The following is a 26,022-nucleotide window of genomic DNA, read 5'->3' on the forward strand; positions in this document are numbered from 1 at the left end:
CTCAAGGTCTGACCTAAATGCCACCCCAGACGAGCTGAGGAGCAAGACCGTTTTGTGGTCTTCATAATGAGGCAAGCAAAATTTGAGTCCTGCTTCTCCAGTAGAAACCAGTTGATAGGAAAGGCTGAGTTTTCCTCAGCTAGAAAGCTGTTTTAACCTGCTATGGTCAGTTGTGGTCAGAAATCATTACTGACAGCTGTTTGTTAGCACGTGCAGTATGAGACAGTAGTAATTTTTGGAGATCCTTGCCAATCTTTGACTAGACAGAGTACATAAATTAGTCAATGAATTTTATTGCTTTTTCTGTTTCATAAATTGCCCACAGATTATTTTGTCATTCAAACCATTTGCCTTACACACTCTTTGCAAAGAGAGATTTCTTGAGAAGCTCATTGCAATTATTTGTAATCTGTTATTTTGAGTAGACTCTACTGATGACAAAGCGATTTTTTTGGCTTATTGATTAGAAGAAGAGTTTAAACTGCTGCATTATTATRTTTGTAGCTATGAATTCAGAATTTGTTTTCTGTTAGTAGATTTTAGGCCCACAAGGGACTAATGKTTCATTCAGTCTACCTCCTTGAATGACACAGGCCAGAGGTTTCAGGTAGTTCCTTCCACCTGTACGGTGCTCTATGAGGAGATCTGACAAAGCATTATCTCCCAGAAAATTATTCAGTCTTTCTTTCAAGCCATATCGAATTCTCCAGCTTTCAATAAAAAACCCAGGTGTTCCCTTGATTTTTCTCTCATTAAAATAATTTGCTACAGTATTCCTGGGAAGCTAATAGAAGTGGCTGAAGACATGAGCAGAATTAGTAATGAATTTTCACACACCTTATTGTATTTTCCCAGTGGAAGTWTCAAACCTAGCAGAGAAGACTTGGGCTTTTGTTACTCACTTATATCCGGGTTCATCATGCCTGGTTTAACAACCTCGTCAGTCTAGGCTCAGTCTCTGATCAATGGAGAAAAACAAGGGGGGGCTGCATTTCCCRGTGCTGACATCTCTACGGACTGCAGTGGCAGGGTGGAACAGTCAGGCTGTACCTTCCAAGTACCTCAACTAGGTGCTTAAATTTAGATGCACAATATCCTGGCTTTACTTGCTCACCCTTAAGAGTGGTTCTTGAAGAGAAGGGCTGGAACATAACGATGGCATGATGCAAGGAAAGTTTATCACACTTCCATCTCGAAGAATGCTTAGGGGCTTTTCTGATAGCAGTGTGATTTGTGATTTGTTTTAAAAAAATTATCAGGCTCAAGTTTGTTTCTACTCTAGCTGCAACGATGCTAGCTTTAACTCTCAGCCTTATCATCAGCATCTTGATTCTCTTTATATTTACCAGAGAAAGGAAGAGGCTAAGTTTACMACCTGCACGGTATTAACCTTCTAAATCCTACTTCATTTCAGGTTTACTTGACTAGATCACATTTGTTTCTGTTTGGTTTGGACACAGTCTGAGACCATGACTATAAAGATTTCTGGAGAAAATAAGCTGATGAAAAGGATCTTGCTCTTTTTCTCTTAACCTCTCCCCAGTGACCACCAATAACCGTCTTTCTGAGACGACTTTGCTTTCTGTCACGTTCCCAGCTTTGCTCTTCCCCTCAACACAGTCTTTCTGCACTCAGCCACCTGCAAGCATTGCTGTAAGTCTTCCTGTGAACGTCTCACTTGAAGTGTGAGGAAGTCTGAGTTGAACAGAGCAGGGACTCTTGCTGGCCTGAGCTAATGGAGACGTCTTTCAGCGAGATGTCGGCTCCTGGCAGTTCCAGCTCTGCAGCCTCTTGACAAACCTTCCCCCACCACGGTTCAGCTGCTTATGAACAGCGATCCATTATGGAGGTGTGTTATGGCCTTTGGACTGGACTGTTTTTTCGGTGTTTTCTCTCAGTGCAAGGCCTCAGCTTATGATCTTGTGTGTGTGAATGGGAACAGCAAGAAAACAGAGCCTGTGTCAGAGAAATCTCCAGCTCGTGGAACTGGGATGGACTGTCTTTGGCTGAAAAGCTTGCTAGAAACCCAATCTTCTGGATCCAGTCTTGTTAATAAATCATGTTATATCTGTACCCAGTGGAAGTTATGGATCTGTCTACATGACATCTATAGAAGACAGTCTGACAAGTCTGAAATGTGAAAGAATTTTAATTGATGTAACCAAAACCAGAATTTGGCRCACCACTTTACAGCAGCTGGAAATCTCATGGTCATAATATTAGTCCTCTCCAGTCTTTAGAGAAAAATCATCTAGTAGTGGGTGATGATGCATTGGTAGTGAAGCACTGCAATTGTAAGCTTGGAGCTATTAGAAATGAACACTGCTCTTTAGACTTCCAGAACAGACTTGTGCTRTGGAGCAGTCATTAGTGTAATGATTGGAGGGGGAGAGAGGAAATGTGTCTGCTATCATTTGACAATTTCAGAAACAGTAACGCTTCAGAAGTGAAAAAAAATCCATCCTTGATAATAAAAAAAAGAAATAAAATAAACCCAAGCCTTCTTTTCAGAGGTGCACAGTCCCCAAGGGTGGACATACTTTTGAAGTTTCACTAGTAATGCTTTTCCARTGCAATAAACCATCTTTTTGCATATACCTCTATCATTGAACGTTTCTGCATTTTGACAAGTTTTGTTCCCTTTTAAGGAATAAAATTTTATRGCTGGGTCAAAACTTCATTGGTGATTTGCAGGAGGAGAGGAGATAGTCAGAGAAGCACTCCCCACTCCATGATACAGAGCGAATGTCAGAAGTGCTGAAGCTAAGGGGGAAGCTGCAGCTCCCTCTGCTTCCCTGCCCCTGCCCTCCACTTCTCCCTWCCTCCCTCAGTCTGACCTCCTGCACCAGGAAGCCTGCCCTTGATTTGCAGACTGTTCTGGWGCTATCCTGCCCAAGAAGCAAACAAACAAACAAACAAGGACTCCCATCCGTGCAGAAAAGATACCGTTAATATATAACCACAAGGAACAGAAAAACTAGTGAGAGTGTAAACAAGGGCGAGAACATGTTTGCAGTGTGTTCAGGATGGATTGCCTAACTCTGAGGGAAGCACAGCACAAAAGTTACACTTCCGCTAAAGAACATGAGTGACTTGGTGAAAAAGGGGGGCTTAAAGATTACACTTGCATTCCCTTACCTGCCTCTCTCTTCCCCCCCCCAAACATTTTCCCCTTCTCAAGTAAATAGATTACAATTAAATCTCCTTAAACAGGAAAGAAATGCTACATGTCTAGTTTTCTCAGAAGACAAAGAAACATCAAATGAAAAATGAGGACAGTGTTGCAGAGGACAAGCACAGAGGAGAAGGAGGCTGGAGAGCTTCCCAGTCCTGGGCTGTGCACGGAGTGGCCACAGTCAGGACTTTCCACCTGCGGCAATGGCTCACCACGCACCGAGCACCAGCTAATGTAATGTCTGGTACGTTCCTCAGAGGTTTCATGAGAGAAACAGGATTAACTCCCATCATCATCCATCACTCTGTATTCCTGAAAAGAGTGGGTTAATAGTTCACAAAAATCAATACGTGATTCCTGTGAATGACAGAGTAGTTCTTCCTGCCAGCCAGCAATACATTTACTAAGGAAGCAGAAGCCTGTAATATCTAACTCCGACATAAAGCATAGTGTCCTATACCTCTTCTGCTAGTTTTCAAGCATTTACTTTTCTATTGAAGTTGTAGATGATGGTGACACTAAAGCAAATGGCCAAATTTTGTTCTGGGTATATGCATTGCTCAGGAAAACTGGGATCTTGCTCCCTTGCTGAATTTTCTAGGTGCTACCACCTAGCAAAAACCCACAAAACTGATTGATGCAGAGTCCTGGATGTTGAAACACACTGAGTCTCCTAGGATTTCCCCCCTGCATAATCTGCCTTTTCACTCCTCATCTTCTTCTACGTATTTCATTTTTTGTTAATGTTGTTTTTTCCCCCCTCCAATGATCTTACTGGAATATACAGTGACCAATACTCCTTAGATCTATTAGCACAGCTAGAGGCATGTCTTACATCCTTACTTCCATCTATGGTTTTACCATCTCAGACTGGGAAACTGGAGGCCTAGAGTAGTTCAGTCAGGATCAGGATTGACAGATCAGGTTCAGGTGTCAGATTCAGGAGTTGTAAGTGCACACTCCAGAGGAAAGAACATCATTACAGTAAGAAAGGAGGATTAAGACCCAATACCTTTGGTTTAAGCTTGACTCAGAGACTTTGAACCCGTTGATGAAGCCTCCTGATGCACAAGCAGAGGGTCCAAGCCTTTGTTTCCAGCCCAGTCCTTGGCTCCAGCACTGCTTGCTCCAGTGTGCACACAAGGCTTTCACTCAGTGAGTACAAAAATGGAAACAACATCATGCTGTATTAAGAACACACATGCAAATACACACTTTTAGATATATTGTTCTATCGGGCTGCTTTTACCATAGATCTAATCTCTTCACCTTTGGCACTGAAAATGTGTTTTAATTAACCCACTAGCAAAACATTTGACTGTAACAATTTGATCATTTTTAACTTTATTTTCCTGAATGAAAACAATGCTGGCCAAATTTACTGTACACTGTCACCTTAATTACCTGTCTTAGACAATCCCCTTCCTACTCACTTGTGGTTTATCACAGTATAACACAAAAATTCTTCCTCTAAAAAAAACTTTAAATGCTTCTGAGATTCAAACCGTAGATTGCTTGTGCAGCTATAATCTTAAAAAACATCTGCTACATTTGTGTGGTAAAGGAAGTCTCTTTAGAATACAGCCTTTGATTTCTATAAAAGACAAATCAGGCCACATGTTTTTGTTTTGAATGCTTCTCATCACAAGAGGAAATTTTCTGCAGCTTGGAATTTTGAAGGCATGAAAAATGTATTTATTTTTTTAAACGAAGAGCGTACATAAGAACATCAACAAAACTCCTCGGAAGTGTTAAAAACTGTTCCTCTATCATCTTTAAAGACACACTCACGACTGTCTGACCCACATTCTGATCTACCTTTCTGTCTTAAATTTATCTGGGTCATATTGTGTCCTTGATCCAGTCATATAACTCCCACTGACATCTCAGACCTTTGGAGGTTCACCCATCATTAGCTCTGAAACTGCTAATAGCTCAGACTGGCAGAAGATTAGGAGGTTTCACTAGGTTTTTTTTTTATTTATCTCTTAGACAAAGTGTGTTGATGGTAGTGCTTTGACAAACTGGGTTTGACACCAGTGAGAATTGGAGGTATGAATCGATGGTACTTGGTGGCCTAGTGAAACCAGAACAGCTTTTATTTCCTGATTTCTGAAATAACAATTTTTAAAGATACTATTAAAAATAAAAGCTGCTAGTTCTTCCAAGGAACCCTTCATTTACGTTTTAAAACTATGCTTTGTAACTGCCTAGTTCTTCCACTTACATCTCCTATCTCTTCTTCAAGGAGATACAAGAAATATCTTTGACAATCTTTTCTCAAAATTGAACACAAGGACACTTTCAGAGGATCATCTTTGGCATTTACGGACAACACAGACACCTCTTACTCTGGCTCTCTTCTCTGACCCCTTCCACCAGAAACCTGTGAGAAGCTTTCAGCTCAGATGTCCCCTCTTTCTCTTTCCTCCTCCTAAGCACAGCAAACAAGGGGTCGATCCCTACCTGATGCAGATTCTTACCCATCAACCTGGAATGCTAAATACTGAAGCATGCAATTAAATGCTTCCCTCGTTTAGGGCAAAATAACTTGGCACGTTACTGCTCCATGTCTGGGCCAAGCAGGGAGCAGCACACGGGCCACGCTGCCTGTCAAGCCTATTGGCATTCTACTCTTTCCTTCTGCCTCATTTTGGTCAGTCTCCATGGGGCAGACAGAAATATATCCACAGATCCCTTAGTGTGGAGTATTGTATCTAGGTGTGGTGTCCCAATGATGTGTCATTTGCTGCATGGTTTTATTTTAATAAGTAGGTCATGGACCTTTGAAGTCAATCCAGCTGGCCAACACACTATTTGAAGCAATGCACAACACCTTTTCCTGGTGGTGTCATGACTCTCCTTGATGCACTCTGCACAGGACAGCAGGGTAAGACGCTCACCCGTCATACAGAGACTATACAAGTCATCTGTAAATGCCATCCTGAGCAAGAGGAATGGCTGTGGACTCTTAGGCTCAAGGAAACTTCCAGCCATCATTGTGCTGGAGTCTCCTGGTAAAGCACTGGGATGTACTAAACTTAAAGCCACTACAGCTTTCATCCTATCAACCATAGCAGTTCCTTGGGATTAATGGCCACAGGGCTATAGCAAGAAACCACCCACTTCTCTGCAATTTAGAATCAGCTCTAAATCTGTAAGAAAGGATTATCTGCATTAGAAGATGTGCTTCTTTAAATTCTACTCCATGCTGACTCTTTTTCTCGTAGCTGAGTTTATCCCAAATTAGGAAGCAAAATACGGGTTACAGATTTAAAGTATCCTTATTCTGGTATAGCTACATTCCCATTTCTATTGACAAAAAAATAAAAGGCAAGAAGACCCCAAACTCTACATCTATAATCCATCTGGTTAAATTAGTAACTGATCTAGGGTACTGCAAGCCTGAAACAGTTTGGATTGTCTTTCACTGATAAAAAAATGAATCAGTGCCTTCCTTTTAATGAGCTTCTGATTAACAAGGTTATTTTTATGTTTGCATATTAGAAATACATTTTTACCATGATTTGAAACATAACCGTTCACGTTCTGCAAAATAAAGACACTGCTAAAGAAAAATAAGATTAAATTTTAAAAGCTCAGGTCACCAATCTCAAAGGAAATCCCCCCCGTTTGTGGAGGTCTGTCAAGCAGGTATGACTAAAGTGTCCTGCTGATGGCAGCTGCAACCTGGAGAGCATCTGCTTAGGAAATAGTCACTGTCAGAGTGAAGAGGGAAGCAAAGAGGGCAGAAAGGCACTTCAGTCCTAGCAGCTTGCACAGATCTCATGTAATTTGTATTTTCAATCTGTGGAAATACTTCATTAACTGTCAATTACATTTGTTTTGTGGAGGGATGCTTCTTCAGTTTTCTGATTTTTCTTTTAGATAGTTAGCATTAAGCCAAGTCTAATTAATCTAAGCATTAAGTCTTTCATTTGTCCCACATTTTAATCCCAAAGCAGCATTAAAATGTATGGATACAAACACCTGTCAACTTTGAGTTTTGTCTAAAGCTCACTGAAGTCAACATGAGACACCAGTCCCCTGCAGTCAGAGATCAGCCTGTCTGCAACCTGGGCCTGTAGCTCCCTACGTGTCTTGCTGACCCTCCTACCTAATTCAGCTTTGATTCTCTGTGAAATACGGTATCCTTCCAAAAGGACAACCGACTCTGGTTAATCTGAAGATTTACTGTGACAGGGGATTATTGTGCCTCTGTTTGTAGAATGCAGAGAGTCCTAGGAGTTCAGTTTTAAACACATGGAGGCTCCGCCGTGCTCTTGATCACGCATGGCTCTGCCGGAGGTATCAGGCCTTAAGAATGGTGCGTGGGGAATTGGAGCTCTCACTGAACTCCCCTCACACTGTTTTCCCTGGAGAAATTACTGATCCAGTAAATGGACTGAGTCCCTCCAGTGCATGTTCTCTATGCATTTGCATATGCAGAGGGAAAGTGCAGGGCAATTGCACATTGGAGCCTGCTGGTAAATGCAGATGGTTTTCGTTACAGCAAAGGAGCCTGTTGTGCAATTAGAGGGGGAGATTAAAAAATTTTTCTTTGCACAGAATAACAGTGTATTTACATAGTTGTGAAATTGCATTTTTGATACATAATCAGATTTGCACAATACTTGGTGCAATTTTTTTCTGTAATCATGTCTTCCTCATGCTCTGTGTTGCAGTATTCCTTGTAAATATCTATCTCCTCTCCTTAGTACCCTTATCTAAATCACATACTGAAAAGAGATCAGAGAGTAGCTTTTATTTAAGCATTTTCTGAAGTCTACTGGAACACATAGAAGGTTTCCCAAAGAATTCCCAAAGAAGTTTTGGATTAGGTACCTAGATTTGCGTGCAATGGACACACTGCATAATAAACCTTCTCTACTTTGCAATGTTTCATCTTTTGTTAATGAATGTACAATTTAACAGTGATTCTCTAAATCTTTCAGTGGGACCAGGGCTAAGTTTTGACCAGCATTTGATTGAGTTTATGTGGAAATAACCTGAAAAGTTGGTGGCTTTATTTGAAGATATGAAAGTTGAGGTGTATTTGGAGCTCAAAACTAAAATTTCTGAACGCAAGGTAAGCCCGGCCTTGGACAGACTCTTGAGCTGACACTGAGTGTCGTACATTTGCCTTCTCTGCTGATATTCTTTTAGCACTTAATTTCAGTCCATTTGGAAGTTCAAGCAACTCAGTGAAGTTCAAGTATGCATTTCACTCTTATTAAAGCAGAAATATCAGCTATGCTAAAACAAGTACTGAGTATTCTGCTTTGCTATGAATCTAGTCATGACTCCTTTTACTCCATACTCTTATCATCTCGGGGAAAATGCAGACTTGGATTCACATACTACCATTCTGGTTAAACTTTCATCTCTTCTTTTCATCTCTTCTGACACTGTGTCATGATGTACTGAACCTTTTTTAATATAAATAATTTTATGTCTTTTTATGATTATAAAGCACATGCAGATGAGGGTGTTTTGACTGTTTAGATACCTCTTCAGGATTAAAAAGAGTGGGAAAGTTTTCTGCAGTCACCCACAATGGATGAAATTCTTTTGCATTAGCAATGGAGAGGACAAGAYGAGCTCTTTTCTGAAGAGGTCATCTCCCAGTAGTTCCCATTATAATGCCATGACTCAGCACCTAACATGTGATCTCTGCCCTGACACAAGTAGGGTGAAGAAAAAAACGAAATATCCAGTGACCCTTTGAGCAGTGTGTCTTGCTGACGGTTAATTTGCCAACAGTGCTCTGTGGCTCTGTATATTAATTAAGTAGCAAATAAATTTTGTTTATTAATGTCGCCAACTCACAGAGAGTGGAACATACTTTCATTTCATAATGTCTGACTCCATTATCAGCAAGCTAAATTCAGACCTCAGCTTACCTACATGATATTATTACTGACTTCAGCATACGTCATATGAAACTGTCTAGGGGCAGTTTTTGACCTGATGTGTTTCATTGTGCTGCAGACAGCCATGGGGCTTTTTATTCTTGTAAGTAAATTTTCCTTCGGAAGCTTGGCAAAGTAGAACTCAGACACTTTTGGGCTCTTTGCCCAATTTGAAAACGAGGGGCACAAAAAAAAAGGTTCATTTTTCTCACCAGCTACACATTTGATTGACATGAAGGGCTAGTCTTATTAAGCTGAAATCTGGCCTGAGTTCAATGCATTTGGAAGCCTAGTTACAAAAGCATTAAAACAACTTTAACAGAGATTTTGTCAACCTATCAAAGACAAATCAAGAGTGATTTCCCTGATGCCTCTGCTGAATTGGGTAAATTTCATTTATTGACTTCAAGCACTGCGTGCTGGTAATTTTTCTCTCTGTCTTTTCCTCCAGAGGAATTTGACATGATCAGATCTACGGTGATGTTTCATGATCACATTTTCTTTCCCCTTCTTGTCTCCTCCTTCGCAGAGTTCCGGGAGTGTTGCCACAAGGTGTGCAGCGTGTGTATGTGTGTGTATGTCAGAGACAAAGGATGGAYCAGATGAAGAAGTGTGTTTACGTGAAGCTGATTTAGTACAGCCTCCTTTAATCTAATCTGTCCYGCTTTTTCTTTAGCCAGTATCACATGAGGCCCTCAAACTGGCATCTGCAGGACTACCCAGGTGAAACAAGCTATTAAGCTTTAAGGTTTTGGTGGGAGCTAGAATGGACTAAACYTCTCCAGCTTGATGCACTGCAAGCTCATAGGATGGAGAGGAAAAAAGATGTGAGTTTAAGCATGGGAGGAGGGATGGATGATTTAGTATAAATATTCCCTTCAGGCAACGCTAGTCAACTGGAGAAAGTTTTCCTTTGGGTCAAAATGGATGTGCCATGCAGTGAAGGACACTGGATTTCAAAGCATTTGCAATAATTTTAAGTAGGGCAGCCTGAAGAGTTCCCTGCAGCACCAGTAAGGCTTGCAGCTCTCCCAGGGCCTAATCTCAGTCTGGATTTTTCATTTTTATGTCATAATATCTTTTCATTTTCATGACACACACTTTGCACTGTCAGTGACTCCCCTCGAAGGAACAAGAGAGAAGCACACACAAAGAGCCAGGCTCAGCTTTTGAGAGATACTGTTGTAGGTGTGAAAGACTACCAAGAGTCTTTGACCAGTTTGTTCAGGTTTGCATGAGCAGAGCTTGGACTGGTTCTGTTTGACRCATTCCTTGGCGTTTTCACTCAGACTTGCAAGAATTTGAGGTGAAACTAGGTGAGTCTTGGTGGTTTCAACTCTGTGGTGATACTCTTCCCAGTGCAAACTTCAGTGTGAAACAGCATGGAAAGAAGCATTATCCCTAACAGAGCTGTACAAACTCATTTTTAAAGCCAGTAGCAGTCGCCTACAATGATTATAAGAACAGAAACAGTCTGAGATCCTTCCATCTAGAGACTTTCAAGCTCTTTACACATGTGTAGAGCTGGCCTGAGGCTGTTAGCAGTAAAGACAACATGTAACTGCAGAAGCAAAGAACCGGCTGGTTCCAGGTGCCCAGAGGCACCTCAGGGTGCATCAGACTGGCTGCTCCCTACCCTCCAGCATCCTTCATCACTGGTCCCACCTGAAGGTTACTGAACAGGGATGTGGTATGGCCTTGGACATCCTGATACAGCAACCTCCTGCATGGTTCCTCCCTCTCCTCTATCCTGTGGTGCTTCATGGAGCTGCAAGCAGCTGGGTACTGCCTGTCTTCTGCCACTGCTGTGGGTCTCTACTTACTTTGGCTCTGCCTAAAGCAAGCCTGGTACGTGTCCTTTGTTATCTCCCCTTCCCGGAGAAGAAAACCAAGGCTAAGCAAGATTTAAGCGCCATGCTCAAAGTCAGACTGTGATTCAGTGATAAGCTAAGAAAGCTGACGTGCTATGCTAGCCACCGTTCACGTTTCTTCTCAGTTAATATGGATGGACTTATTCAACATGTATTTATTTCAGGGTTTCTTTTTCATGGCATTTCCTCAATTTATTGACTTAAAGTTTTCATCATTGTGAAATTTGATTACAGAACCAGGCAAAGTCACAAAGCAAGGCATGTTTCTGCCATACAATTTCACTTCAAACTAGCCCTAATTCAGCCTGAAGATTGCATGGAGAGAAGACTGATTCTGTATTTGCCAAGTGACATAATAATGCAAATATTCTGATCTTTTTTGGATCCCACTGAAAATATTTCATGCATTTCAATTACATACTTTTTTTTTTCTCCTGTTTTCTTCATATCCCATATACTGAAGTAGCAAGAGAATGACTGGACACTATTTCTAGATTCTAGATAATATGAGCTGCTTTGTCCTTTGCTTTCTGTTTCTTTCTCAGTACAYGCTTGTACAGATATTCTCTGATCTGAGCTGGGTATTTAGAATACAGAGATTCTCACAATGCAAAAATGTAGCATTCTGGCCTGGAGCAACTCTTCAATTTTTCACATTTATGTGACACTATGAAAGTAAGTAAGAGCCATGATTTTATCTTGTGCCCTAGCAGCTAGAATTTACATAAACTTATAGAGGTCTTGAAATAACAAATGCGAAGTGAAGCATTGCATATCATTAAAATAAATCACTGTCACAGAAGGCCAAAACTTAAATAAAATCTTGCTTTTTAGAATCAATCCGCTTGGTCACACAATGCAATGGAGAAAAAGTTTTGCATTGAGCATTCTATAGATTGTGTAAGTTAGGTCATTCTCTATTTTTCTTCTACACTATCACATTTAATATCATAGAGTTACCTCCCTTAACTATGTTTGATTTGGCTTTATATTTGTTTTCTCTGTCATATCATTTTTTTCTCTTGTTAGCTTTGTTTGGCTTGTATACTTATATAATAATAGTTTAGAGACATAACTAATTAACCTTTCTAATACTCCTGGGTGGTACTGTATGCTAGGTGAGCCTTACCCTGCCTCCCACTTTATGATGAAATAAGCAGGAGTTTTCTGATTTGCATAAGAATGAAAAGAAAAAAATCCATGTCTGAGCCAGGATTCAAATCTGAGGCTCCTAGTTCTGATTCATCGCTTTCTCCCTTATTCTGGAATTATTTTAGAACTATTTCTTGGTTTAGATTTTTGGGGGGAATGGACAAAGTAAGGGATTTTATCCCCTTCCTGTTAGTGTATCCTCTGTGTCACTTGGTCCTGGGACTTAAGGGAGGCCAGCTACCCAGACACACAGGGCTATGCACCCAAACAACGCGTGCTATGCTCCCCACCCAACACCATCACAACTGATTCCCATCAGTTGTTTGAAGGATGAAGGCTAGCACATTGACAGCTGACTTTTTTGCCAACTCAGTTATGGAYGTGCCTAGAAATGCAAATGAGAGCAAGACCTTTTCTGACGGCTACTATGCAGCTGGAGAAGGGTTGGAAGGGTAAATTCCTTTGTAACTGCACGGAATGTGCAAGAGAGAGACTAACATTATCAGAGGGAGGCGTAAGAACGGGGTTAGGTGTATCAGCTCAACCCCAGGCTGAAGGTGGCAGTGGTACCCCTGGGAGTGGTTCACATAAGGCAGGAGGGCAAGTACCTGCCTCGGGGAGGAGGGATGGTGGGAGCAATGGTCTACTCATCCTTATGAGGTAGAGAAGGAAATGCATAGCTAGAGATTAGTACTTCTAAAGCAAGGAGGAAACCAAACACTCAGAGAAGCCTGGATTACTTGCTGGCTGTGAGGAGTCCTGCCGAGGGAAGTATCACGGCCCAAGCCATGCAGCCAGACAGGCCTCAGCTTCCAGCCAAAGTACTTCTTCTGCCACTTTTGATCTCTAGAATGACTATGTTCTTCCTCCTTCACAAACTATTCTAGTGACCTTGCATGTGACTATGCTTGAATGTTTCGGGAGAATCCCTTAGCTGCCAAGTCCTAGGTTTTGATGATCCTTCTACCTTTACCTTTGAAGTTATGGAATCACTAACTAGTCAGATAGAAATGTGAGTGCCTAATACACTGCAGCACTAGAACAGCTTCCCAATGAGGGTCTGTTATGGTGTAAACAAAACCAGAAGGTCTGAGAGGAGCAGCAGCGCTTCCTCGGGCATCATAACTGAGGTGGGCTGGAACGCTGTGCTCCTACGGCTATGAATCACTGCAGTCACCCCATGCACGCTCGAGCACCATTGCCTCATGTGCCAGCATGCAATTCTCACCTGTCCGTGACTGTTTCAAATGCGTCCAGAGTAGTGGCCTCCCACCCTGTGCAGCAATATCGCTGCTAGGGCTCAGCCTAAACAGTTCCAGCTCCTAAGACTAGAGTCATTTCTTCACAAGAGTCCTRTATCACAGTGTTCACTGTCTGTCTGCCTTTTCCAAACAAGAGGAAAGTGTACAGGGGATCAGAGAGTACAATAATGCTTTTGATGGAATATACACATACGTATAAGTGGAGTATACAACTGTATAACAGAAAAGCACAGTTTGAAATGTTTGTGAAGTAAGCCAGAGGTAGGCTGAAATGTCAGCACTTCTCTCTGTTTTATATGGTAGTAGAATMAGATTAAATTCCCTCTAAATGCCATAGTGGCTTCTGCCTTATTAGAATCATCTCTCATAACATTTWTACAATATTGTGTGGAATCCACTGAGTGAATTCCCGTGAAATGAAGAGAGGTGTTAGAATAATCTGGCTGTTGTGCACTGCGTGGTTCTGCTCTGTGCTTGCAAAGGGATAGCAGGTAGGAGCTTCCCAACAATCCATATTAAGTATCTCAAAAGGCACCAAGATACTTGCAACAACATTGTATCATACTGGTATTTGAGCAAGGAGAGAAAGAGCTCTGAATAATTAAAATCAATTAAAAGGCTAAGGGATGGGGATTCTTCTTGTCTTCTGAGAGCATTTTACAGCAGTGGGTAAATGTTTTCTTGCCTTTCCCAGTAATTATCTCTCTCAAACACACCTAGGTGCACAGTCTTGTGCGAGCACTGTCTATTCTGATTTAGATTTTAAAAGACCTCAAAGTACCCTCACTGCAAGCTGCATCACTGGTCATTGCACAGCAGCCCCACACATGTCCCAGATGGCCAGGTTTCTGAGGAAGTTACCTCCAGCTGTGACAACCTGGGCACTGTTGAAGATCAAAATCTGCTCTTGCCAGTCCATGCATTAAAAACCTCCTGGAACCATATAGCTGCTAGCTAGGTACGGCTGAATGTGCCCCTCCCCCCCCCAAAAAAAAAAAATAGTGACTTCCTTAAGCAAAAAATTACAGCACTTTCTGCACATGTGCTTATGGGGTTTGGACTCATGTCCTGGGAACAGGATGGTGCACAAGCATTTTCACCTGCTCAGGCTTAGAAGATTAAGGTCTATCATCATGCAAAAAACCCAAGTCCTCAATCTGCTCCCTCAGCTGATGTCTACTCTGACTCAGGGCATCTCCACCTGAACGCCCACTGCTCTCGGCCATTCCTGGCAGTGACGCAGCACTGTGAGGCAATGGGCCGGTTGCGTTATCTCCTGATGAGGTGGCACGCTGAGCAATGATGCAAACGGCCTCAGCCCAGAGATGCTTTCTGCCTCTTCATCCTCGTTTACATGCTTCTCTCCCCGTTACGATCCCCTGCCTTTCCTGACAGCCCCAGCCACTCTGTTTTTGCTGCTGCCTCATTCAGAAAAACCCATCACTTACCCTAGCATGAAATCCTTTTAGCAGAAAGGAATGCTTGCTGGCTCACACATGCCCTGCGATAAAACAACAGCTTGTAAACAAATACATAAAGAAGCATTTGGGTTTGGGCTGACTTCAAAATATATCAGTTTATTTCTGCTATGATCTGGAGAGCAGAGACATCTTTACATTAACAAACAGCACATGACAGGCTTCATATCGCAGCAAGGGGAATGTGCATGACTTTTTTCAAGGCTGGCTTCTATCTGGGCTCTGCCCTGCGAGGGAAGAACAGCCCTTTTGCATCATGCTTGTTCCCCAGTAGAATAGTACTGGGCTTTAATAGTTCATTTCATCTTCAATACCCCTAGTTCACCATTAGCAACCTCTTGCCTCTCCCCCCCACTTCACTGACTCCATGATTTAATTATAATAGTGGAATATTTTCAGTGAAACAAATTACATCCCTGTTTTTGGTAGAGAACACCTAAAACTTGAATTTTTCTGTAGTTTTCCCAGGGAAATATTCTGTTTCTTGCTTTATGGTTTTTTACTCCTGATAGAAATTTTGGGGAAAAAAAGAAATACGGAGAAATAATAAGGTAGAAAATCACAGGAAGATGTTCCAGATGACACTTACTCTGGCAGAACAAGCATCGGTGCTGCCTGGCCCAGGTTGTGCGTCAGCACTCAGAGCCACGGGTGCCAATGCTGGCCACCACGGGAAGGAGCAGTGGATGCGAGTCTTTCGAGTCTCTGGGCTGAGSCAGACTCTGAGGTCTGTAAACAACTTTGTCTACTTCTGTGCACAAACCTGGCAAAAGTGGGACTCCTGCAGAGGGCACTGACGCTGGAGGAACAGGGCACACGGTCTGGAGAAGCAGAGAAAATCAATTAAAGAGCCCATTAAGAGACATGTTGCCAAAAGAGTAGGCAAGAAGGCTTTCCGTGCTGCATACCTGAGCAGACTTTTTTTGTAAATGTTCTGGAATTGCCCCATGTGCTATTGCTCTTCTCAAAAAACATATGCACTCCATTTTTCCTCGTATTTTTAGCTTGGCTCCCTTCAGAAACAATGGACACTGCCATAGCATCATAGAATCAGTAAGGTGGGAAGGGACCTCTGGAGATCATCTAGTCCAACCCCCCTGCTCAGCAGGGTCACCTAGAGCATGTTAGACAAGTTGCGTCCAGGTGGGCCTTGAATATCTCCACAGAAGGAGACTCCACAACCTCTCTGGGCAACCTGGTCCAGTTGTCTGTCACTCTCACAGGGAAGAAATTCCCCCTCACGCTCAGGCAGAACTGCCTRTGCTTCAATTTCTGCCCATTGCCTCTTGTCCTGTCACACGGGACAACTGAAAAGAGTTTGTCCCCATCCCCTTGACACCCTTCCTTCAGGTACTTGTACACATTGATAAGATCCCCCCTCAGTCTTCTCTTCCCCAGGCTGAAGAGGCCCAGCTCTCACAGCCGTTCCTCACAGGGCAGGTGCTCCAGCCCTCTGATCATCTTTGTAGCCCTATGCTGGACTCTCTCCAATAGTTCCATGTCTCTCTTGGACTGGGGAGCCCAGAACTAGATGTAGTAATCGAGATGAGGCCTCMCCAGGGCTGAGTAGAGGGGCAGGTTCACCTCCCTTGACCTGCTGGCAACAGTCTTCCTAACGCAGCCCAGGAGACCATTGACCTTCTTGGCCACAAGGGCACATTGCTGGCTCATGGTCAACCTGTCATCCCCCAGCACTCCCAGGTCCTTCTCTGCAGAGCTGCTCTCCAGCAGGTCAGTCCCCAGCTTGTCCTGGTGCCTAGGGTTATTTTTCCCTAGGTGCAGGACTCTGCACTTGCCCTTGTTGAACCTCAGGAGGTTCCTCTCCACCCAGCTCTCCAGCCTGTCCAGGTCTCTCTGAATGGCAGCACAGCCCTCAGGTGTATCAGCCACCCCTCCCAGCTTGGTATCATCAGCAAACTTGCTGAGGAAAAAAAGTTCCCTAAATTCCTGGATAGCAACAGCGCTGAGTGGTTTTCTGTGGTTCAGATGTATTTCAAGCATGGGACAATTGCCAGAACTTYATTAAGTGAACAACATGCGAATACGACCACGTATAGCACTGCTTACATACATACAGTGCAGARCGCCTTTGCATGAAAGCAGATGTTATGGAAACAGCCCAAGTCAAATAAGCAAGGGAAGATTACCTCCATAATGAGCTAAAAATTAGTTCTGCACCCTCGTAAAGGGATCACAAAAACACCCATGTTTTCATAAAATAAACAGAGTGTTAGTGGCACAGATGCATGGACAGGTATCAGCAGGTGTAAAGCATTTGCTCTTTCAATATCCCACATATAAACATTTTTCAGAGAAATTCAGATGTAATTCTAAATACATTCAAGTGAATCTAAATGGATATAGTTTACTTTTTCTAGTATACAAATCATACTGAATAAAAATTCTCTGAATTCCTTAGCTTCTTAGACCCTGATTTATTATCTGGCTACTAGGAAGTGCTGTCATCATTGAAGTGTTTAGACTGATTAGCACAAACTAATTATACTCTATAAAATGATGAAGATGAAAATACCATTATTTTACCTTTTTTTTTTTTTTTTTTTTTTTTTTAATTCTTTGAGATGTACATAGCACACCGCATATGTTGCGGTATTCCCTGCAGTTTTAATATGGAAATCTGCCCACACACACGTTTTTCCCCTACATCTGCCTTAAATATTTTCTCCTGTCACTGCACATAACTGTCCAACAGCCCTTGTGTCCACACCAGCGGTGGCTGCCTGCCAGCAGTGGTGCACAAAAGAAACTCATCACGGGGGTGTCCAGAGTTTTAATTAATAATTCCTTGGTCCACATTAATCTGGCATCAGACAATCTTGTTCCGATTATCACTGTTGATCTGAGCAGACATTTTTCTTTTTCTTTGAATTCAGTGGGGAAAATGGGGTTTAGCTAGAAGAGAAGACAGCCAAAATAAGAATTAATGTTACTGTGAAAGAAGCCTGGGGGTTTTCCCCATTTTCTCTCGTATTTCTATGCCTTCCAGTCTTACTGAAAAAAAAAAAAAAAAAAAAAAAAAAAGGAGAAATTTAAAAAGGGAAGTTCCCTCTTTATCATTCTTTCCCCAAAAGACACTTTTTTGCTCTATGTTCCCCACTCCCCTATGCTCCATCCAAGAAGTCCAGAGAGGGGAAAGAGAGGAAGGGGAGCTGTTTAACCAGTTTCAAAGAAAAACTTTTTTCCTCAGCACCAGTGCTAAAATGCTTTGAAAAAGCCTCTCTTTCCACACAAAATGAACAGCTATCCTCCCTTCTTTAGCTTTGCCTTTTTTTCTCTCAGGAGGAGAGAAGTTAAGAATCTAAGAGAAGAGATTTTTTCAGAGCTCCTCATTACTTCAAAATGAACATTTTATTTCAAATTTCAGCACATTTTCAGTCTTTTTTAAATGAGAGATTGGATCAAAGAACTACTTTATCCATTCTTTCTCTAAACATATTTTGGGGTGGGGAGGGAATTGTTACAGCTTACTGACTAGATACCCGAATCTTTGAATTTTGCAATTTTACTTACACAGACTAATAGCTATTTGTCTGAGTTAAATTAATGTTGATGGATTTCTTTCATGTTTGTTCTTCATTTTGAAGAAGAGTCAGTGAACGTAGCTGTTAAATATCATTACATACRTACAGTTAATTCACATCTGCATTTTTGTGGTGGGAGGGGTAACCTATTTTCTGCTTCTGCTCTCCRTAGCAGGCTCACGTGTTTTAGGGGCTAGTTCTGCCATTCACTTCTTTCAAAGAGCCCTGATTGGCTTCAGTGGGAGTTAAAAGCACTTCAGGGCTTTAAGAAAGAGGTCTGATCAGTTTTTAAAGCGTTCAAAGCTGAACGAATTTAACTGTTATCTGCAAGTTTTCAGAAGTTTCTTTCAGTTACGATATGATCCTCAGTGCACTTGGTATAATTTTTTGTTAAGGATTTCGTATATTGTGACAATAACTGCAGAGAAAATGCTACCGTTAAAAAGTCAAAATCAATTGTTCATACATCAGAAAGTCACAATCCATCGATGTGACATGAGCAAACTCCTCTGGGACAGTCGGGACAGCCAGGCACGTCAGCTCCGCGGGCGCCCCGGGAGCTGGAGCCCCACTGACTTGGTTAAAAACCTTCGGACAAATTTATGTTGTCTGCTCAAACCAYGAATTACTCCAGGGAGCACCTCGGTCCACTGTCTTCAGAAGAGATTAAACCTCCCTTTTCCTTGAGCAGGKTGTCAGACGGCTCTGGTGGCCCAAGGGGAAGGGAAGGGGACATGTGCCGCCTCCAGCTCGGGCTTTGGGATGGGTTTGGGGCTGCTACGTTTRTGCACCTGCCCCGGCGATCCTGGCTTGTGCCCATCAGCTGGGTTTCAGTTTGGCTCACAGGGAGGGAGACATCCGCGATGCAGATCCCATTGGGGCATCAGGGTCAGATCACCTGGAATTGCCCAAATGCTGCAAGATAGGAGGAGTGCTTGGCAAAGCACATAAGATTTGGGGGGGGTTAAGTACGGCAAGCACATGTTCCTCCATGTTCCCGAATGATGGGTGTGATCCATCACATACTTAAACATAAGCACTTCTCAGAGCTTAAGCACCTGCATAAGGTCTAGCATATGGTTAAGTGCTTGGTTGAAATGGGGCAGTCATATAAGTAAAAGCTCATTGAGTCCAAAACTTAGCTAATGGAAACTGGAATAGTGCCACTGATTACAAGGGACTATCCTAATTAACAGCAGCAGAGAGTCTGAGCTTTATGAAGCATAAAACATGGCTACACGGTATGTCCCACCAGAACTCAACAGCCTTAACTCTGACCTTTAAAAAACGTATTAGTTTTGTAGTCTCAGTTACAATATTGAAGTGTTTTTAAAGGGGTACAGTCACTTGAAAAACTTAACTTATATCTCTCTATATATAATATATGTATTTATCAAACTGATAGCTGGCTATTTACTAAAGTAAAGCCTTTATAACTGCTGTTTCTTGAGAATATTACTGTATATCTAATTTGAGAAGAAAAATGCATAGCCATACTGCAGATGATTTGCRGTAGAATTACGCATGTGTATGGGTTAGCACGTGAAGCTGATCAATACATGTCATTAGTGTCTACATACATAATTTTTATGGTCCTTTTTGATAGCATTTGTTTTGTATTTTATTTTGAGATCACTAATGAAAGACAGCCATTTATTTGGAGGTCAGTGTTAAGCTTGCTGTGTTATGATGAAATATGTATTTTGCTTTCTTTGTACTTGATGAGAATAATGCATGGCCRTTTATTATGTCAGGGCTGTAAGATTTATGATATCCACCACTGTTAATGTCTTTGCTTTTAAGTGCTTAGATTTTGTAAATGATCTGATAAGTAGATACACTGTTGTTACTTAGCAACCTTAATTGAAATCTTTAAACAAAGTACTTTCATTTCTGGAATTTCCTAGGTAACTTTTTTGGCACTTTTTTATATGTTCATTTTCTATTTTTTTTTTCTCTTTGTTACAAAGAGATGCCTGCATTGTTTTTTCCTTCATTTTTTCTAATTAAAGACAAAAAAAAAAGCGGGAGAAGTGATGGGAAAATCAAGTCACAGTCAGTGATTAGGAGCTTCTCATTTGGTTCTGATTTCTTTTCCCTAGCATGGGTCAACACAATTTTTAAAGGAAAAGCATGCCTTCCTCCTGTGGAAGCCTTTTTGCAAGTTCTCCAGAGCACCCAGACCTGGTGCGAGCTCGTTCGAGGCCTGGCGCAGGCAGGCTGCCGCGGACGCCGCGGGCTCGCGGCCCCAAAGCTGTTTGCGTTTCTGCTTGCAGCAGACCRTCGGTCCCCAGCGAAGGCACTGAGCGCAGCCAGGCAGTCCCCCACTCACCAAAGGGAGGTTTGGGAAGCACTTGTCGTGGGCTTGATGTTATTACCATTAATGCTTTTCATGTTTTTTTTTTTTTTTTAAGCCATGGATTTTGGTGGTAGCTGTCAGGCTGTTTCCAAGTGAAAACCCACCTGTAATGCAAAGTTAAATGTTGTGTTAAGTCACATTTCAGGGCTCTCTGGTTTATCATTAGGAAAAAAAGCAGAAAAACATAGAAATCCCTCTGCTCCCACCTTAGCACTGAAAWTGATTTTCTTTTATAATTTCCATAACTGCCTGAGTCTTCAGGTGCATCRTATCCAATCACACCTTCTAACCGTGGTTATGATCCTCAAACTGTTCTTCATCGCGTTCCCCCCTAAGCTGTTTGCAGGGGTACGGTGTTTGCAAGCGGGAAAGGCCTGTATCCATTTAATCCCTCTGTCTTTTTGCTCTCATGCATTAGCACATTCAATACTTTTGTCAGGTGTAATTATACCCAGTTAACAAGGAGATGAGTTCTGAGCCTAAGTTAAATAGTTACAAGGTGTGTGAGCTTGTCCCACACACACGGGCAGGAATTATGGGCTGAAGAATGCAAGTGTTTTCCCTTGTTAACGTGATCTGAAGGATGTCTGAGGAGGAGCCGTTGCAGAGAGCGAAGCAAGCCCGCAGCCTGATGCTGCCCTGGCCCTGTGCAGATGGAAAAAAGGGCCTCGATACTAAAGTCTGTTTAGAAGAAGGATATTAAAAAAAAGAAGAAAGGGGAATAAAGACGCGGGAATAGAAGATACCAATTCGCTAGGTAGCTATTTTTAGCAGAAGCCCTGGCTTAGCTAAAATGATCTACAGCTAATTTAATAAGCCAAGCCATCAAATGTGGCAGGGGCTGGACTGCGCTCTCTGAATGCTGCGGTTGCCCCCCTCTCTGCAGAGCTGCCCCAGGGCTGCCAGGTTTGCACCAGGTTTGCACAGGCAGCCAGAGCAGTCGCTCTGCCTGTGCTGCTGCCGCCCGAGGGGGGCCAAGGCAGTGGTGCGGGTTTTTTTTTGGGGGGGGAGGGGTTGTTTTTTTAATTCTCTGGTTTTGTCTGAGTTGTGCTGAAGGGGAAAGGGTGTGGAGGAGTAAATGCTGGAGCTGCTGAAGGTGTAGCATCTAACAGCTGCTCAGGAAATCTCTGAAATCCTCACGTCACAGGGCTGGGAAGGGCAGGAGAGCAGAGGGAAATACAACAGCCACTACCTATTCACTGTGGCCAAAGGTGTTTCCTTTCGCTCTTCTTTACTGAATGAGATGGAGGGGAAAGGGGGTGGAAGAGCAGAGCAGCCAAAAGGCCTGGAACACCCAGTGTGATGCGAATTTTAAGAGAAAACACTTTCACACTTTGCAGGGCTCCCACTGCACAGCTGGCAAGTCCCAGTATCCTGTTCTTTCGGAAACTGGGGCCACTACATACTTTGGGGTGACTTTGGCCAGCCCTGTCCTGCCCCTGTCTCAACAAGTCCTGAACAGAGAGGAAGAAAAAGGGAGTGATTTAGCAGGAAGGGAGATTAAATCTGCAGTGTGATTTGATACATGGCCTATCACAAGCAGCTCTACTGCTGGCATGGGATGGAAGCCAGTCTGAATAACACAAGAGAGAGAAAAGTAATGAAAAGAAAAAGTCCATTTTTGAAGTCAAATTCTCTATATCCTTAGAAMTCAAATGCTCTCGCAGGAGAAAACAATACGTATATGGATGGTCAGGGGAAGCTTCATTCCACAGGCACCTGATTTCGCAGAAATGCCAGTCTTGTCCCAGACACTCCCCGTCCCCCTCAAAAAACACACTGAACCACGGTCCGCAAATCAGTTTGACTCCTGTCCTCTTTACTACAAAAAGTTCAGAAAATCTGCTTTTATTTGGTGGGTTTTGACCGGCTTCTACGTCAGTCACTGCACCGAGTTCCCCAGAGTGTGTTGAAACATCTAGGTGCTGGGACTGAAGAAAGCTTTATGAAAAATCAATTGTTTTCCTGCAGCTGGCGTCGCCGGAGCGCAGCCAGGATAAAGCCGCTCGCGCACACGGCTTGGCCCTGTGCCCACGCAGGGTCTCCAAAACGCTCCGTGCACGAGGAACGAGGGCTTCTCCTTCCCCACCGGTGGGCCCGCAGCGGCAAACCACTCCTGGCTTCCCCGGTTTTTAAGTAAGGAGGCAAGTCGGCTGATGGCATCGTTGGTGCGGGAGCAAAGCCGCGCGGGGCGCCCGGGGAGGCCAGGCAGCCCCGCCGAGCTTGGCAGCGCGYAGAGCAGGCGCGAGCGAGGCGCCCGGCGAGCCGGCGCTTGCAGCCGCGGCCTCGAGCCCCCGCGCAGCACGTGCCCCTGGAAGGGGCTGYGCCCTGCTCTGCACCTCGCCCCCGCCCCCTCCCCAGTTTCCTCCTCTTGTGCAGCTGGTGTTTTCGGTTTCGCACRGTTTTGTACCAGGCTGTCAAGGCGGGAAGCTGGAGAGGGGGGTACGGCCGYTCGCAGAATGTCACAAGCGCTGCAAACCCTGTTAGAAAGGGGGGGGAAGAAGCCGAGCGCAGTGGTGCGTTTGGGTCTGGTCTGGCGTTTGCTGGCTTGCTGCTCCTTGTGTCTTTGGGGACGTGCTACAGCCTGTGGAAGCACCGGGCTAATGCAGAAGCTGCTGTAGRGGCCGAACTGCAAAAGTAGCTTTAACTGTCACAGCCTGGCTGTGCTTTTTAACATATCCAAGATGTCTCCTAGTGTCTGTTGGATGGTGTCTCCTTCCCCAGTGGAGGCAAAAAGCAGGCTGTCATGCAGGGAGGGGGATCTCCACGGTGGTTGTTGCAGCGCTTGGTCCTCCTGCTCCTGACAYGCCTCGAGCACCAGAGCAGAGCACTGGCTCTCCAGCCACGACACCGCGCTGTGCAGCCTGCACCCATGACAAGGCACACGTGCAGCAAATTAGAATAACRCTATTTCCTTAATACAGCTTTTAACAAGCTTTATAGTCTTTTTAAGCAGCAATTTTTTTCCCTTTGTTAAGACAATTTTGGTTCTGCACCGGGGAGCCCAGAAGGACTAGGTCCCGTGAAATCKGGAACGGGAGAGCAGCTCTGCTGGGCTCTCCCTGGCAGGCTCTAACAGGGAGCATTTCCCCAGCAGCGTTTCCCAGTCGTACAGCACCTCTCCTCCCCGCAGGGGCTCTAAGCATGCTGCTGACTCAGGGCTGAATGCCGCCCTGAATAAGCTGGCTMTGGGGAAATTTGGCCCTTCAGCACATGGAAAATATCGATTTTTATCCCCTTCATAAAATGTAGCCATTTGTTCTAATGGTTGGATGGAGGATAGCAGGCAGTTTTCCCAACACAGTATTATGTTCAGAGCAGAACTGTGCTTCCAAACACTCTGCTCGAGCCTCAGAGTAGAGACAGCCTGAAAGGCCTGAGCCACGCAAAGCCGTGGGAGGTTCTCCACTGGCTTTAACAAGAGTTGGGTCAGCTCTTCTGTTATCATATCAACAGCCAGGTTGCTTCTAAAGCAAGATTGCAAGGGTGATATTGCTCTGAAAAGCTGGGCTCTGGAAGCACAAGTGCCACCTTGTTATATTAATTCACTTAAAGTGTTTGTGCGAATGTTTGAGGGAAGGACAACTTCAGCCCTCTGCTGCACACTGCCTTCWGTCACACCAGCCCAAGGCCTGAAAGTGCATCCAAAGCAAAACAATTAGGGAGGAAAAGGCAGGGAGAGGRAAAATCTTTTGAAACTTCGATAAATTTAACCTTACTCCATTTCCCCCAAAAATATGTGCAATTCCAGTTAGGGTCAATAAACTATCTTGAGGATCCAGGATGCATAAACATGACAAAAAGATTGATCCATCCTTGCAGCTTGGTCAACACTGTAAGGCTGTGATCCCCCACCAGGCACCTTGCACTGTGAGAAGAGGCTGGAGAATACGTATCTTCTCTTGTCAATGAATGTTTAAGTGTCTTTTCATTGTGCACTGAATTAAAATGGATTAYGATTCAATGACAACTTCCATAGCACGAGAAGTATTTTCAAACACTGCTGCAGCAGCAGTGCCCTGTGTGGTCAGAGCTCCTTGCTTTAGTATTTCCCTTCACTTCCTTCCTCTCCCCTCCCTGCAGCCATGCTTGGATATGCTTGGTGTCTCCATTAATGCCTGTTATTTCAATCTCAGGGGTATTCATGCAAAACCCACAATGTTGCTCCATAGGGCAAAGCAGCAGAGTGGGGTGGACTTGTTTCATTGGTGCCCGTGCTGTGGTGAGCAGAAAGCCCCAGCAAGGGGTTTCCAAGAAAGAGCAGATGTGGGAAAGGAGGTGACAACCTGCAGCTAGATAACTATGCTGGCGTCACCCCAGCCTCAGCCATCAGCAGAGAAATGAAAGATTTATGGCTCATGCAGGAACAGAAGGGTTCAAGGAGGATATTGGCCCTGCTCCCAAGCCTGACGAAGTTGGTGAAAGCTCCTCCCATCACTCCAATGGGGTTTGAGCAAGACCCTTTTATGAGCATGGGCTGCAGCATGTTCCTGCCTGCTCGCTGGCCGCTCTGACCCGACCTGTCAGGGCCCTGATGTCGGGACACTTTGCTCTTCCCAGAGCGTGGAAGGGAGGATACAAAAGAGGATGTTACAGAGCCAGGACAGCAATTTTGTCTCTTGGCATCCTGCTTTGATAACAGRGGAGGAAAAATCACCAGAACTAGCATTCAGGACAGACTGCCTGGCAAGTCTGCCTGTAGAAGGAGGAGGAAAAACTCAAAAATGAAGTAAAAGAACTTAAAGCCACATAACCTCAAAGTCAGTAGATTTCCAAGTGCTGGGCAGGGCACAAGGCTGTGGAGCRTGTATGTGGAGTGGCCCACACCTCCAAAGGAATAAATACCCAGAATAATGCTGCGGTATCCTGGCAGCACACGGAATAGTAAGTCAGTATCCTGGCTTTTAGAAGCCACAGTCCTGCCTTTTGGTGTGCCAGAAGAGAAGGTAGCCCTGCTCCAGATCTCTCAGCGTGCTCCCAACATCTGTTGGTCGCGAGCTTCTGCGCCCTGCCACCGTGGCAGTTACCAAAATTTTCCTTCTATGAGTGACTTGGCTTCACCTTTTTGCTTTCACCTGCAGAAGCTGAAAGCATTACTAACCCCCAGAGGACATCCAGGACAACCTCCCACCTTGAGCAACATCCAGGCCTGCAACAACCGCCAGTGTCTGAGCTTCTGTGGGGTGTCTGAGCTTCTGTGGTGAGTCTCACCTGATTACCAAAGAAGGCAAACAGTCCTGCATCAAAGCAGGACCAACAAACAAACAAAAT

Source organism: Rhea americana, unplaced genomic scaffold (assembly GCF_003343005.1).
Source record: "Rhea americana isolate MKP2758 unplaced genomic scaffold, rheAme1 scaffold_4, whole genome shotgun sequence".
In the NCBI taxonomy this organism is placed as follows: Eukaryota; Metazoa; Chordata; class Aves; order Rheiformes; family Rheidae; genus Rhea; species Rhea americana.